Source organism: Pogona vitticeps, chromosome 4 (assembly GCF_051106095.1).
Source record: "Pogona vitticeps strain Pit_001003342236 chromosome 4, PviZW2.1, whole genome shotgun sequence".
NCBI lineage: Eukaryota > Metazoa > Chordata > Lepidosauria > Squamata > Agamidae > Pogona > Pogona vitticeps.
In genome coordinates this window covers 145668316-145683246 of record NC_135786.1, presented here as the reverse complement: position 1 = coordinate 145683246, position 14931 = coordinate 145668316, and the positions used below count along the sequence as shown (strand labels likewise).

General features: G+C 39.3%; 1 protein-coding gene across 13 annotated transcripts in view; it reads left to right on the top strand.

The window, feature by feature from the left end:
• CDH18 (cadherin 18) overlaps positions 1-14931 on the top strand; it is a 787224-nt gene that overhangs the window by 458567 nt on the left and 313726 nt on the right. For all 13 annotated transcript variants that reach the window (XM_072998510.2, XM_078391717.1, XM_078391712.1 and 10 more), the window contains one exon: positions 13906-14100. The gene's annotated coding sequence lies outside the window, so the exon portion shown is untranslated. The remainder of the gene's footprint in view (positions 1-13905; positions 14101-14931) is intronic.

Below are 14931 nucleotides of genomic sequence, written 5' to 3'. Positions count from 1 at the left end.
AGTTTTGATTCTTTTAAAATACAGTTTGACACTTCAGTATATCGAGGTCGTGATGGGGGACATCATGATCTTCAGAAAAAGCAATGAATCTTGCTCCGCAGGACTATATGAATGCTAATTATTCTCATTAATTTGTAATAAGTGTTTATTCTATTCATTGTAGATGTTATTATATTTTAATGAGCATGGGAACTGCCTTGTGGTGAAAAAGTCCCCAATGTAGCTGTATAAGCATAAGCGGGTGGCATTTAAAATTCCTGGAATTTATGCTGGGGGTGACTTGTATGAATAAGGCTGATACCTTGGAAAGTATTGGTACTACAACTGTGACTGCTAAAAAGTTTGTAAATTAAGTCTATTCTAGTCATGATTTATGTGGAGCTGGCAGCTGTGTCAGTTGAAAACAACTTTTAAATCTGTTTACAAATGACATAAACTTGTGCCTTGTAACATTTTTTGGACTGCAGTTCCCACACTCCCCTGGCCAGCATTGGTTTTGGAGTTGTGGTTCCCAAAAGGAATTTTTCCAAGCCTTTCTGTAAATCGTAAATGAATCAGATGACTTCATTGATTTGAGATTGCCATGTGTTCATAATCTCTGTAACATTTATAGTATATCTCCATCAGAATCACTTCACATTCCTAACAATACTCTTTTCTGCCACATAATTATTTCCAGGCATAAACATACCTGGTCACCCCTTTTTGTACATCTTAGAAGCTTGATTACTGTTTCTGCTACTGCCAAACACTAAGTGGTCTCATTGTTATTCAGCTTCTGTTTGATTGTAGTCTCCAGGGAAATTTTCCTCTACTCTACTTTGTTTAACTTCCTTTTCCCCTCATTTCCTCTTGCGGATGATGAGAGCTACTGTGTAGATTTACTTTATGGCTGGGTGGATTTGATTTTAAGCAAATTGATTTAATAATTTTTTTTTAATGATTTAAATTAAAGGTCAGTTTCTTAAATTTACATTGTGATTAAATTCTGATTTAAAATGTGATTTAAATCTTTTTTTAAAGTCAAATATTTTTATTCATCCTGCATGGCTTTGTGTGATATGAACATTTGTATGTGCCCCCCCCAAAAGCCGAATTCTATATCTTGGTAATGAGTTTAATTAAAGATCCTCATTGCTTAGAATACCTAGCCAAGTTTGCTGTACTCCCATTAAAAAGGCATCTAACCCGAATGTTAAGGAGTCCTGAATGTTAAGGAGTCCCTCGACCCTTTCTGCACAGCAGGAGAGGAAGCTGAACACATTCCATATGCGTTGTCTCCGACACATTTTTGGTATCACCCGGCAGGACGAAGTTCCAAATAGAATAGTCTCAGAACAAGCTGGAATTCTTAGCATGTACAGTGGTACCTGACTTACGAAATTAATCTGTATTGGAACGGTGTTCGCAAGTTGAAAAGTTTGTAGGTCGAGGAACCATTTCCCATAGAAATGCACTGAAAACCAATTAATGCGTTCCAAGGGAAGAAAAAAATACTAAATAAAATAAAATAAAACACTGCAAATCCCACACTGGGACTGCAAAAAACTAAAAACCAAAGACACACAAATCAAAAAAATAAACATTGGAGCAAGTCCCACGCTGGGACTGCAAAAAAAAAAAAAAAAAAGACCAAAAAACAAAACAACACAGCACAGAAACATAACCCCCTCAGCCCAAACACACCATGCAAAAGTCACTCAGAACAGTTTTTAAAAGGAAAAAAGGAGCACGTACTGGTCCAAAGCCTCCGGGGGGCCCCCTGCCACTGCGATCGCTGCCGCCATGACCGCCGCCGCCGTGAGGCTTGAGGCTGGCTGGGGTGCTTCAGCCGCTCGCCTCCAGCCGTGACAGAGGCAACAGTCACCCAGCGCCGGGAGACTTGAGCTGGCCGGGTTTTGGCTCAAGCCTCCTGCTGCCTCCAATCGCGGCAGCGGGGGACCCCCAGGAGGTGTCCCACGGCTTCCCTGCCACCATCGGAGACCTCTTGGGGGGTCTGATCGTAGCAGCAGGGGAGCAATTTTAAATTTCCCGCCCTTTTCCGCCGCCACGATCGGACCCCCAGGAGGTCTCCCACGTCTTCCCCACTGCCATCAGAGACCTGCGGGTCCCCCGCCACAGCGATCGGCGCCTTCAGGCTTTCCCTGGGGTACCTTTTCCTAACTGTTGGGCGAAAGTGCAGCCTCTTTGCCACCAACGGTTTGACTGGAACAAAAAAAGGCAGGGGAAATTTGAATTTTCCACCTTTTCCCCCTGCCTTTTTTTTTGTTCCTAAGTCGAGGCTCCGTTTGCAATTCGATGCAGCTTTTTGTGAACAGAGCCATTCGCAAGTCGAAATGTTCGTAGGTAAGGACCTTCGTAAGTCGGTTCCACTGTATACACTACTGAAACAGCGACGTCTACACTGGCCCAGGCATGTCATGAAAATGGCTGATTGTTGGATTACAAAAGATCTTCCGTATGGAGAATTAGTGCAGGAAAAGTGCCCCAGAGGGATACCGCAGCTGCAATACAGGGATATCTGCAAGCGGGATCTGAAGGCCTTAGGAATGGACCTCAACAGATGGGAATCCTTGACATCTGAGTATTCAGCCTGGAGGCAGGCGGTGCAGCATGGCCTCTCCCTATTTGAAGAGACACTTGTTCACCAGGCCGTGGCAAAGAGGCAGTCCCGAAACCAGGAAACTCAGGGAGCTAGACAGGGGATTGTATTTGTCTTCAGTGTGGAAGGGATTGTCACTCTCGAATTGGCCTTTTCAGCCACACTAAATGCTGTTCCAAGACCTCTATTCAGAGCACATTGCCATAGTATCTCAAGACTGAAGGATGCCTACAATGAACCTGAATGTTCTGGAGAAATTGAAAGCTTACATAGTTTGTGCAATTATATTTGATCTTAATAAAGGTATTGTTTACCTTTGGATTTTGGATCGAATGACCAAGTGTGCATCTCTCAAAAAACTTCAGATTAATAATAGGAAACCACACTTATCTCTGGAGAAAAACAGTGACATCTAAAGCTCACTGAGTGAAATCTGCAACATTTGGAAATAATTGAGCTTTCTGTACCATTTGAACTTTTTGTACCATTTCTAGAAAACTAAAACTGTTAATCTAGTTGAACACAAACACATACACACAGCCGTTTATTTCAGTTAAGCACAATCCTCTGCAAGAGTTTGCAGAATTTATTTACACTACAATTTTAATTGTATTTTAATTGTATTATAATTGTATTTTAATCATCTTATTGTATTGAATTTTAATTATTGTAAGCCGCCCAGAGACCTCTGGGTAGAGTGGGCGGCATATAAATAAAATAAAATAAATAAATAAATAAATAAATATGACATCTGTATATCTCCTTGCCATGTTTTGTGTCTGTGTGCATGTACTAATGATGTATCAACAAATTATGAAATGATATTCAAAACGGCAGAGTATATGCTTAGGAAGGGTAATGGATTGGATGGGAGCCAATAAACTGAGACTCAGTGGAGACAAGACAGTAATGCTGTTTGCTTGTGGTTTGTCTGTCTAAGTGGCATTCAGCCTGATATGGAGGTTGGGCAGTTACTCCATCTAAAGGACCAGCTTCATTGGGATCCATCTTCTCACTAGAGGCAAAGGTGACCTTAGAAAACCTTTGTTTTCATGCTGAGCTTGGCTCTTACTTTCGTATCATTTCAAATGTAGTATTCTAATATTTAATGACATTCAGCATGAAATGTCTGAAATACAATGCCGCGGAGCTGACTTCTAAAGAATGTGTGAGACTGGTATCCTAATGCTTATTCAATCCAATATTCTCCAGTTCATCATCTCCCCTCCTTACCTCTTTGTGGAAGATGGTGCAGCTCTAACTGCTTACAGATTAGTTTCTGTCTCACAAGCAAAATGAACAGGTATTTTGAAGTGCTTCCATTTTGTTTTAAAGCTTCCTTTGAAAGTGGAGTGTGATGAGTTAGAGATTTCCTTTCAGGCACCTACCAATATATATCCCTTATTCTTTATTTTAAGGTGATTTCTTTTTGCTTGGGTTGCTAAATCTCAGGGAGCAATCATTTAGTTCCTTTATGGAAGAGTGCTCAGAGAAGCACAGTGTTACTTTTCATTTTGAAAGACCTTTTACACAGAGCATCCCCCACTGGGTGTTTTGTTGTTGTTGTTGTTTTGTATGTTCCCCCACCTCACTAAAATCAAAGCATGAAAACTTAAGTAAACAAAAACGCCACACAATTTGCTGCAAGAGCATATTATTTCTTCTGAGGATAGATACATTTAGGTACTGCTGCTGCTATTTGCGATACTTCATAGTTCTTCTCTTAAATCTGTTACTTGAAAGCTCTGCACTGCTTAGATCCATTCCAGATGTGCCTGAGAGTGCAACTGGATAGAGAGAGAAATGTGAATTCACTTATATTTGTGAGGTCTGTGAGGTCACACTAGGGAATTTGATTTAAGTGGACAAACAGGCTTATAGGAGAAAAGCCTTGTTTGCACTTTGTTTGCAGCTCTGTTGCAGCCCTGTAGGAGAAGAGGCTAAAGGGAACTGCCTTAAAAACTGTAATAAGGGTTTCCTCCTGTCATTTCCTCTTTTTGTTAGATTTCTTTTGGAAGGTGAGTGTTTTGGTGCTGTAGTGTATTAGTGCTAACACAGCCAAACTGTTTTCGTTTTTCAAATAAAAGGCTGCCTGGCTTTGCTAACCATTTCTAAGTTGTAAAAAAATTGAAGTGTTGCAGAGAGAGGTTTTGCTTGCCCTTAGTGTTTATTTTCAAGGAGTCTTGCCTTAGCTATAAAAAAAGAAGGGGGGCAGGAACCTATGGGCTTTGCTTGCCGTTTCTGAATTTGTGCTTTTGCAGAAGCTTTTCGGCATTGGTCTGAGCAATCACATGCCTGAACCGATGTGAACTGGTCCATTGTCAAAACAAGTAAATGTCTGAGGAGCAGAGGGAGAAAGTACACATTTGGAGGGGAACTCTAGGGTGATTTGCATTTCCCTTTATATAATGTAATGAATAAAAAAAATCAATCAGCCTGAGCGAAGCCCACATTTTCCCCCAGTGTAGCTACACTCTCAGTGTGGAACCTCATCTGACATAGACTCATGAAAATCCCTAAACACTTCTAGGCCTATGGAGGTCCACCAGGCCCTGGCATTGCCAGGCATCATCATAATCAATCAGTGGGTAGAGGTCATGGCATCTAGTAAGGCCATAGAGCACAATGTGCCTATGAATTTCCATTATGTCAAAGTGTCTTAGTTACACTGTTCCTTTTCATTATTTCTGTTAACATTTAAGAAGCCTGAGGCTAGCTTAGTACGCACCAGTTTTTTTTCTGTATAGTCAAGGATCTATACTGTATGTCACATGTGTAACATATTCTGAGATTGCCCTCTTCATGTATCCTTGGTGTTCCTCAAGCTGTTCACAGGAAACCATTTTGAATTAATTAAGACAAAACATTGTTAGCAGTAAGCAGCCATGTAATTGGGCTTTTAAGAGGAGTTACTCCTAATCCCAAAATACGTATGTCTGCCTATAATCCTCCACAACTGCATGTAGGAACTTTACTACTGATTGTTTGCTTAGATGAAGAGCACATATAGGAGGCAAATGATATGTATAGCATATTCATGGCATCACAACTTCCAGGAAGGGTGTGGCTCCAATACAGACACTCCCTACAGTTTTCAAATGTTACAACCTCCATGTGGAACAACAGCAAATGGGAAAGGTTTTCTCTAGCTATTTCATATGACATTTAATTTAGAAGTCATTTTTCACGCTTCATGACTGCTAGTGAATATTCGTAGCACAATTCAGTAACATGGTAGACACTACCAGTCCATGGGTTTTTCATGGATCTAAGGATGTAGCCCAGGATCTGTCATTCTTCTTATTAATGGTGAGAATAACAACAGAGATATTTGGCAAATTTCCATTCATTAGCTTTTTAAAGGTGCTTCCAGGTGACTACAGTGCTTTTTGCAAATTATAGATAAATTTGAAGCAGTCATAGCAGTGGTATTACAAACAGAAATATTGTCAGATTTGTATTTGAACATAAGCTTTGTAGTGTGGGTTGATTTGTAGTGTGTGGTCATAATCCAGAGTGGGTCTAAAGTTGGAGCTTGTCTTTAAGTGCAAGGCAGAGGTTTTTTATGCCACAAATTCTTCTCCATCTCAGTAGACTCAGTTATCCTCCTTAGTGATTTATCAATTGGTTTGTCTTCCTTTACCTCCACTAACTGCACCCCAACAGGTAGCTTGGTTTATATGAACCAGTATGAGGAGAACCAGGTATATGTGGGTGTGTGAAAAAGAGGGGTGGGGGAAGAGAGAGTATGTATCTGGATCATGGTCCTGTTTCATTCCTGTTTTAGTCATTTTTGAAGGAGCTGTTTTCTGGAAGTACCTTGAGAGTGATAGTGTCTTTTGGGTGTATATTTGTTCACCATCTTTTCTGCTGTTAAATGGATGTTTGTTGTTCAAATATGTCGCAATCGTGTAACAGAAAATGTGCCTATGCTATCTTGAATTTGCATTAAATTCTTCCTCAAACAAAATGAATAACCCCTTGAAACAAAACCTTGCTATTCCTGCAAATAACAGAGAGAAGTGGGAAGAGTATTACTTTTAATATTTGTTTAATTATTGTGATCCAAGAATATTTGGTGCAAATGAAGAAGGCCACATGCTTTTATTGGCATGTGTTGTTTAAAATGCCATTAAAAGCATATATTTGATCCAGAACCTCATGCGTGGAGGGATTTGTCATTGCAATTAGCTGAAGACAAGCTCAGGATGCATCTGTGTGTCACTAGCGACTGTAGAGTAGTACAGTGGTGCCTTGCAAGACAAATGCCTCACAGGACAAAAAACACTTTTTTGCGACTTTTGCCCATTTTGGCGATGGGGTTGATGACTCGCAAGACAAAAGTTCCTCTGGCTGTGCTTCGCAAGAAGAATGTTTTCTGTTTTTTGTTCCTGCCTCATGTTTGCTGATTTTTAAATTATTATTATTATTATTATTATTATTATTATTATTATTATTATTATTATTATTATTATTATTATTATTATTATTATTATTATTATTATTATTATTATTATTATTATTATTATTATTATTATTATTGTTATTGTTGTTGTTGTTGTTGTTGTTGTTGTTGTTGTTGTTGTTGTTGTTGTTGTTGTTGTTATTTATTTATTTATTTATTTATTTATTTATTTATTTATTTAATTTATACCCCACCTATCTGGCCCACCGGACCATGTTTTTCCATGATGTTTAAAATGTTAATTTTTTTAATTGAGATTTTTAAAATCATCTGCACAATATGTATGGCTTTAAAGAGCACTTACTAAACCCTTTGTAAACCAAATTTCACTTTGTTCTGACTTTTTTTGCCCATAGGAACACATTAATTAGATTTCAATGCATTCCTGTGGGAAAACGCGTTTCGCAAGACGATTTTTTTTTGCAAGACAACATTAACTGCGGAATGAATTAAATTCATCTTGCAAGGCACCACTGTAATTAGAATGGTGTAGCAGGACTAGGGGAAAATGGGATTCAATTTCCCTACATATATGAACCCACAGGGCAACCATGAATCAGTCACTGTAATCCAATGTAGATCTTGTGCCTGAAAGCATGTGGATCTGAAATTGTGCTGGTGGATGGAAGCATGCATATAAGCCTTGCGGCCATGTCACTGGATGTAAAGTAGGATGTTCAGCACAAAAGTCAGCAGAGGTGCTTATAAGTTTTTTGTTTGTTTTAGAAATTCAGATCCTGCCCTCTGCGTCAGGAGAGAATACAATATAGAAGATCAATATTTTGGAACCATTTTTTTAAAAAAAAACACCACCTCTGTGTGTGTGTGTTTGCATGTGTGCATGCATGTACGCACACACATGTACATGTGTGCGTGTGCGCGCGCACGCATACACACACATCCATATGGCCAAGAATACCTTCCCCCACCTCTCCACATAGCGGACTCCTGGCCGTATTGGGACACAGAGGAATCACCTATCTCAGCAGTTTCATATAGATATTGAACAACATGGGGTAGAGAATTGATCCCTGTGGCACCCAACAGCTTAACCACCATGAGACTGAGCAGAAATCATCCAGTGCCACTCTCTACAACCAGTCCCACAGATAGGAACAAAATGATTGTAACACAGTCATATTCCTTGAAGCTGGTCTAAGAGGATACCATGATCAATGGTATCGAAAGCTGCTGGGAGATTCAGGAGGATTAACGAGGTTGCACAGTTCTTGCTTTAATCCAGAGCAGGTCATTGGCCAGGGTGACCAAGGTTGTTTCAGTGCCAAACTCCAGACTGAAATGGACCATATAGTCTGTTTCTTCCATATGAAGCTGCCCAGTCATCACACACTGATATCCAGGGCATGACATAACCAGAATAAGTACATTGAGCTAAACACTTCTAGACCACTTATCAGGGCTTTTAGTCACAGGAGAACAGTATGTGTGTTGAGTTAAGTGCACCTTCAAGTGCCTCTGCAGATTTTCTTACTGAACTCATGAAGGTTTGGCTGTATTTCTTTTATTTTTTTATGATTACGGTACATTTTTATTCATTTTCAGTAGGGATATGATTTGGGGATAGGGGCCTGGGGGACTGGACATGGATAGAGGAAGGGTAAAATTCCAGAGAACATGAGGGTACTTTTACATCCACTTATACAATTCTACTTAAAAAAAGAAAAAAGAAAACTTAACAGGTTTTACCAGAATTACTATAGTTACTAATCTCCTCATTCTCAGATTGGATCTTCGTGTTCTTCTTTTATCTGTTTTCCAGTCCATATTTCAAATTCAGCTATAAAATCATTCCAAATTTTTGTGTCCTTTTAAAGATAACCGTGTTTCCGCTTTCTTCCAATGTTTCCCATATTATAGCTACAGTAATTATGTGTATTACCAAATGTTTCATTTCTTTATCTGCAATCTTAGATATAATACGCAATTAACACAATTCCAGTTTAAATAATATCTCACAAAATACTTTTTTTTCAAAAAAATATCTGCAATAATAATCTTCAATAATTTTCTGCTTCTCTTCCTGTCCACCCAATATGGTTGAAAGCACACTCCTGTATTTTACATTTCCAACACTTATTAAAAACATTTCATAAAGTGGTTCTTGATTTCATACTATAAGTTTTGAAGACAGGTAGTGTCCAATTTTAATTTCTATATTTGTTCGTAAATTCTTTCATGTCTGATGTTAGTCTATTCTTTTCATATGGGTTTCTTGGAGGCTCATATTATCCATCATTGTTATTAAGGTTTTCTTTCCTCTTTTTAGATCCTCTCTTTTTTTTTCCATGGTAGGCTTTCCTCTAGCGCTTCCCCCTTTTAGTTTTCTAGCTAAAATTCTGAACTTTCTTCTGTGTGTGGTCCTAACGATCCACTTGATTGCTTCTGTTTCTCATCTGTCTTTTTCTATTCTTTCCTACCTAGCCATTTCTCCCTTTTTTTTCATAAAGTCTTCTGCCTTCATTGTTAATTGATTCATTGTTGAATTAATAGAATATCTCTGTGCCTGGAATTGGAAAGAGATACCTTTAGGTATCAACCACTTATATGTAGTTGAGTTTGTTCTCAGGAAATCTGTCAACTCCGCATATTGTCTCCTTTTCTGTTTTATTTGCCATGGAATACGTTTCAAAATCTTAACTTCTTTTCCTTTTAAAGTGGATCCTTTATCTTGGATATTTCTTAGAACTTTTTCTCGAAATACAATTCTTGTGAATTTAACACTAATTTCTCTGGGGAGTTTATTATTCCTTGTGTATGCTGTATTAATTCTTCATGCTGTATGTATATTTTGTTGTACTTCTTCTGGTCTTATCTCCATAAGTAAGGCTGTAACTTTAGCAGGTTGATTTCATCTTCTTTTCTTTCATGTTGCACCACTACCAGCTCTGCATTCATAATCTCCATTTTTTCCTTTTCTTTTTAGGTGTCTTGTATTTTGACTATTTCTTTTTGATTTTCTATAATTTGGTGTTTGATATCAGTCATTTGCAACTCTAAATCTTTAATTTATTCAGATAGCTGAGCCATTCCTCCTTGTATCTCCTGTAATCCTCTGGATAACATACCGGTATTTTGAATGTTCTGTTGCCAATCCTTAAATGTCTCTTGCCCCAATAATTTCAAATTTTGTTCCTGAACCTCTCAGGCCTTTTCCTTTCCCCCCTTTGCTGTCATCTTCCAAATTTTTTAAAGATGCTATCTGGTTTCTTTCCCAGCAGGCATCACTGCTGCCGCACCTTTCATTCAAACAATACTATTTACATAGCCCATCCAAAACATAGGTCAGCACTGTAGCGTCCAGCCCTGCCCTCACCTGTCCGTCACAGCTGAGCAGTGGAAAAGGAGCCAATGAGTGAACGGAAGTGGTGCTAAAGGGGGAGGGGCTGGGATATAAAGGGGAGTGTATTGAGTTTAAAGAGAGATCTGTGAGTCTGTGTGAGAGTGAGCCAGAAAGTCAGTGAGAGTAGGGTTCTGTGTGTCAGTGAGTTCAGCGAGTGAGAGAAATTAATTAGCAACTTGTGATTTACCTATTATATTTTCCTGATCAAATAAACAAGTTTAAGTTTCAAAGCAACACATGTCTCAGTAAATAATTGGTACTGAATTGATATTGGTGGCAGCAACTTGTGAAAAAGAGAGAGCACCTCCTGAAGGCCTGAGATAATAGAGGCTTCAGTGTGCTTGCTACAAGCACCTCTCTCTCATCAAAATGTTTTTCAGCCACCAGTCAAAACAGTAAGTGTTTAAGATAACAAACAATGCCTTGCAGCAAGTAACATTAGCAGTTCAGTCTTTTTCTTCAGTCTCAGGAATTAGGGGTAGGTCCTCCAATAAATTCTGCTCCCGCTACAGGAGGGAGGGTCGCCTCCACTGCAGTGCCAAAGGAAATCAAGGAAACAAAGATGCCTCTGATCTGGTGTTATTACACAATTTAAGACTCTTTTTAAGTTTCAAAGTTCTATTTTCTGATTCTAGTTTCCTCCATCAGCATTGTAATTAGACAGTTTATGATTAAACTATTTTGCAGGAACAAGTCTTTGTCTTTGGTTAAACAGTTCATTCACCAAATAACTTTTTCTCCTCCTCCTTCTTTCTCCTTCTTCTCCTTTTCCTAATCAAGGCTGAGGGATGGGATGTGTGCTCACTCTACCATGGCTTGAAGGGTTACAGGATCTAATCTGCTTTCATTAACTCGTTAAGCCCAGCTTTGTTCTGTATCATTGTTTTGGGTCCATAAACATTTCTTTATATAAAACACATATCTTGACTTACTTAAGAGTCCTGGTCAGGATATTTTCCAAAATCTTTCTGTACTCCTCTGCTCTCTGCAAGGGGTGTTCCCAGCTCTTTGCCCAACATGGCTTCCACCTCAGTCCGTGCACTCAGAAAAGACTTAAGGTGGAAAAAAAAGCAGCTTCCTTCCACCAATTTCTCTCCCCTTTCTGTCACTTCTGCTGCTTCAGATGCCACTTTTCTAGTGGACTGTTCTTTTGCCCCCTTCTTTGGGGGCCTCAGAACCGAGGGGTCCGAGTCAGTTTCTGGAGCTCTCTCGAAACCCAACCGGTCTCGCCATGACAAAACCCTGCCTTCTATGTTTGGCTTTATTTCTTGGCGAGGTGGGAATGTGAGAGTGGGACTTACCTGTATCTGCACCATCCATTTATCTGTTCACTTTTTAAGACATAATCTATGCCTGGATAGGTCTGTCTAATCTATTGTAAGGATAAAAATAGGAGAAAGACCACCTATACCACCTCAAGGCCCATGGTGAAACCTCAGTGTATACATGTAACAAATATTCAAATGAATAAAATAGTGAAAGAGCTTCTTTGTATTTCTTGGGGCCAATGAAGTTGAGACTCAGAACTATAAATATCCTAAGATTCTTGAAAACGTCCTGAGAAAATGGTGCTTTATGTTATCCTAGTCATTGGTTTCCAACCCCACAGAAATCTTCCCCTACCTTCTGAGGCTCTCCAGATAAATTTCATCTGATGCTGTTTGCAGTTTAGCATTTGAATGAGCAGGCAGCCCTGTGAAACTCAGCATGTGTGGCAGTGCTGATTCCTACAGATGTATTTACGCTGTTAGGCGGTCTCATTAAATTGTGAAAAATCCCACTGGCCACATCCAGGTGCAGTACTGAATCTCTGATGGTGACCTAGTTACTTTGACATACTGTCTCAGTATATTTGATCACTTTGTCCAAATTCAAGATCGCTCGGTGTGCATGTGTGCACGGTTTTTCAGTTCACCTGATGAACTCACAGCTAACTCATTTCTCTAGGGATTAGAGGAGGCAGTGCCAAAATTTGCTTGGGCATTGAAATTCAAAGAGAACTGTGATAATCAGGAAGACAAATGCACATGTGAATATGTACATACAGTATATCACTTATTGGAAGCTCCATCTTTAACCTTTTCTTTTCATGCAACCATTCTATTTGCAGAGAAATTGAAGTATTGATATAGTGTTCATTTCCTGCTGGTGTTCAGTTGAGTGAGGATTTGCCTATTTCTGGCATATGCTTCCTATCAGAGTAATTATGGCAAGGCCACAGAGCTAATTGCTTGATGGTACTTGTACAGAGTTCCTGGGCATGTACTCTTCATCAGTGGAAATTATTGTATAAACTTGTTTTCCTGAAACCTTTTCAGAGTTTTTTTTTTTTTTTTACACACACAAGAAGAACCTCTAATGTCACACCTGTGTTGAACTACACTTTCAAATCATATTAGCAATTGTGGGTGTTGTTATCTTCATTATAATTTTCCTTGTTTCTCTGCATGCTGCACTTCATTACAATTAAAATTCCTGCACTCCCACAGGTCTATATACTTAAAATTTCTGGGTCATCATAATCTTTATCATAAGCGGGTAATTAGCTGGTCAGTGAAATGCAGTTGCTTTTCATGCACAGTGCAAGACTGGAACTATTTTTCCAACTGATAGAATAGCTTAGGGTATGCACGAGTTTATGTTTTAAATTTTGGCGGTTTCTACAGACAGCGCCTCCTACTCAGAATAGAACGTAAGGATTTGCCTGATACCAGGCCAGGTAAAATGTTCTCTCACTGAAGGTTGACCAGACATGATCCTCCAAGTGTTTTGGATCACAATTTGCATTCCACTTGGCTAAACTGACTAGAGCGGACAGGAATTGTTGGCCAAGAGAAGGCCACAGTTGTCTACCTTTGATATAACCCATCCTTCCAGAATCTCAGTCACATAGTGCTTGCCTCTAATTTTGGGGATTGGCCCACGACATTTTGAATTCCTGAAGAGGACATGATACACTCAGTTCCCACAATCAAGTCGCTGAGTACTAAAAATCTTACAACTTCCTCTCTGCGTTTATGGTGGTGAAAATGAAACCATAATGAATTGAACCACAAACAATTTCCTATTCTTTCATCTCAGCTAAAATGTGCTGAGTGGCTACCTCCTTATAGAGCTGGTGCTGCATAATACTCTTTTTAACTGAAGGCATTAGGGGTCTATCTGTCAACCTGCATATCTTCCAACACTGAATTAAAACCCCTCTGTTCCTTTGTTTGCCTTATGATGGGAGTCTTTTGCCTTGACTGAGTAACTTGGTTCTTTTTAAAAGAATTTGCTGCAACAATTTTTTTCACCCATCTGTCTTAGCCAAACTCAATAGTTATAGTCAGCATAAAGACAATTGCATTGTACCTGCCTGCCATATATATGATAGAAATCGTGATATAATATTTCATCCCTAATTCCTTGTTTTTGCTTCCTAACCCATTTGGGGGCACTTGCTACTATTCTTAAGTTTGTTTCTGTTTGTTCAAGGGGGAAGACGACACACTGCGATTGTTTCACAAGTGAGAGATGTGTTTCCTAGACACTCAAAAAGTGGATATATTGTCTGTCATCTCTGAGATCTGAAGTCTACAGTAAATCTCATTTATCCTTTCTGGCAAAGACCTATCAACCCTCAATCGGTGTACCACCTGGCTGAGCAGTGCAGCTGAAAAGAACAGTGTGGTAAGTTGTAGATCTTGAAGAAACAGAGAGTTTGAGAGGAAAATATGGAAGTATGAATTCTTGGCTTTTTTAATGTAACTGTTTTCATGCAAGTTATGATTTATTTTTTGTTTAGATAGTGTCCCTGTAGCTGTACATAGAAGAGAGCCAAGCTAACAGGTCTCTTTCCATTGGGCTTATATGGTCCCTAGTAGAACACAGAAGTAAGGCTGGAAAGTAACCTGTTACAAGTAGTAAATATTGCTACTTGTAACTGCTTATTTTTTGCTAGTACTTCTATCATCATGGTGTGTCTGATCTTGCTAAATGGAGACAAAGCACATGGTTCAAATACTTTCTTATGCGGCTTGTACTACTGCCTTGCAATTTGTTGTCGCTACGGAGGTAGGGATGAAATGGGTATGTGCTGTTGGAGATCAATGTGCTTATTTGAGGATGTTTCATTAATGATGTGTGCAAAGGTAGATAACGTTAACTTCTCCAAAGTGACATGTCTTGTTATTTTTGCAATAAACATTGCAGTGACAGTCCCTTTCTCCTGGAACTACATTTGGTTAACTAACTAAGAAGCATCCCCTCCCCAACCCCTCTCCTGAATTTTAAAGTTGCCTGTGTTGTTTTATTGTATGGGCTTGCATGGTGTTGTCTGAACCTGGAGAGCCTAGGAAACTTCACAATGTTCTGCTTATTGTCTGTTTTTTTTTGGGGGGGGGGAGGGTATTCTGGCAGGCTATTGGGTCGTGGAATAGTGGGCAAGGACTTTAATAGCATTTGGCACTGGAATCTTTCATACCTGGCAACAAGCCATTGGTCGCCTCTTTGGGACAAGTG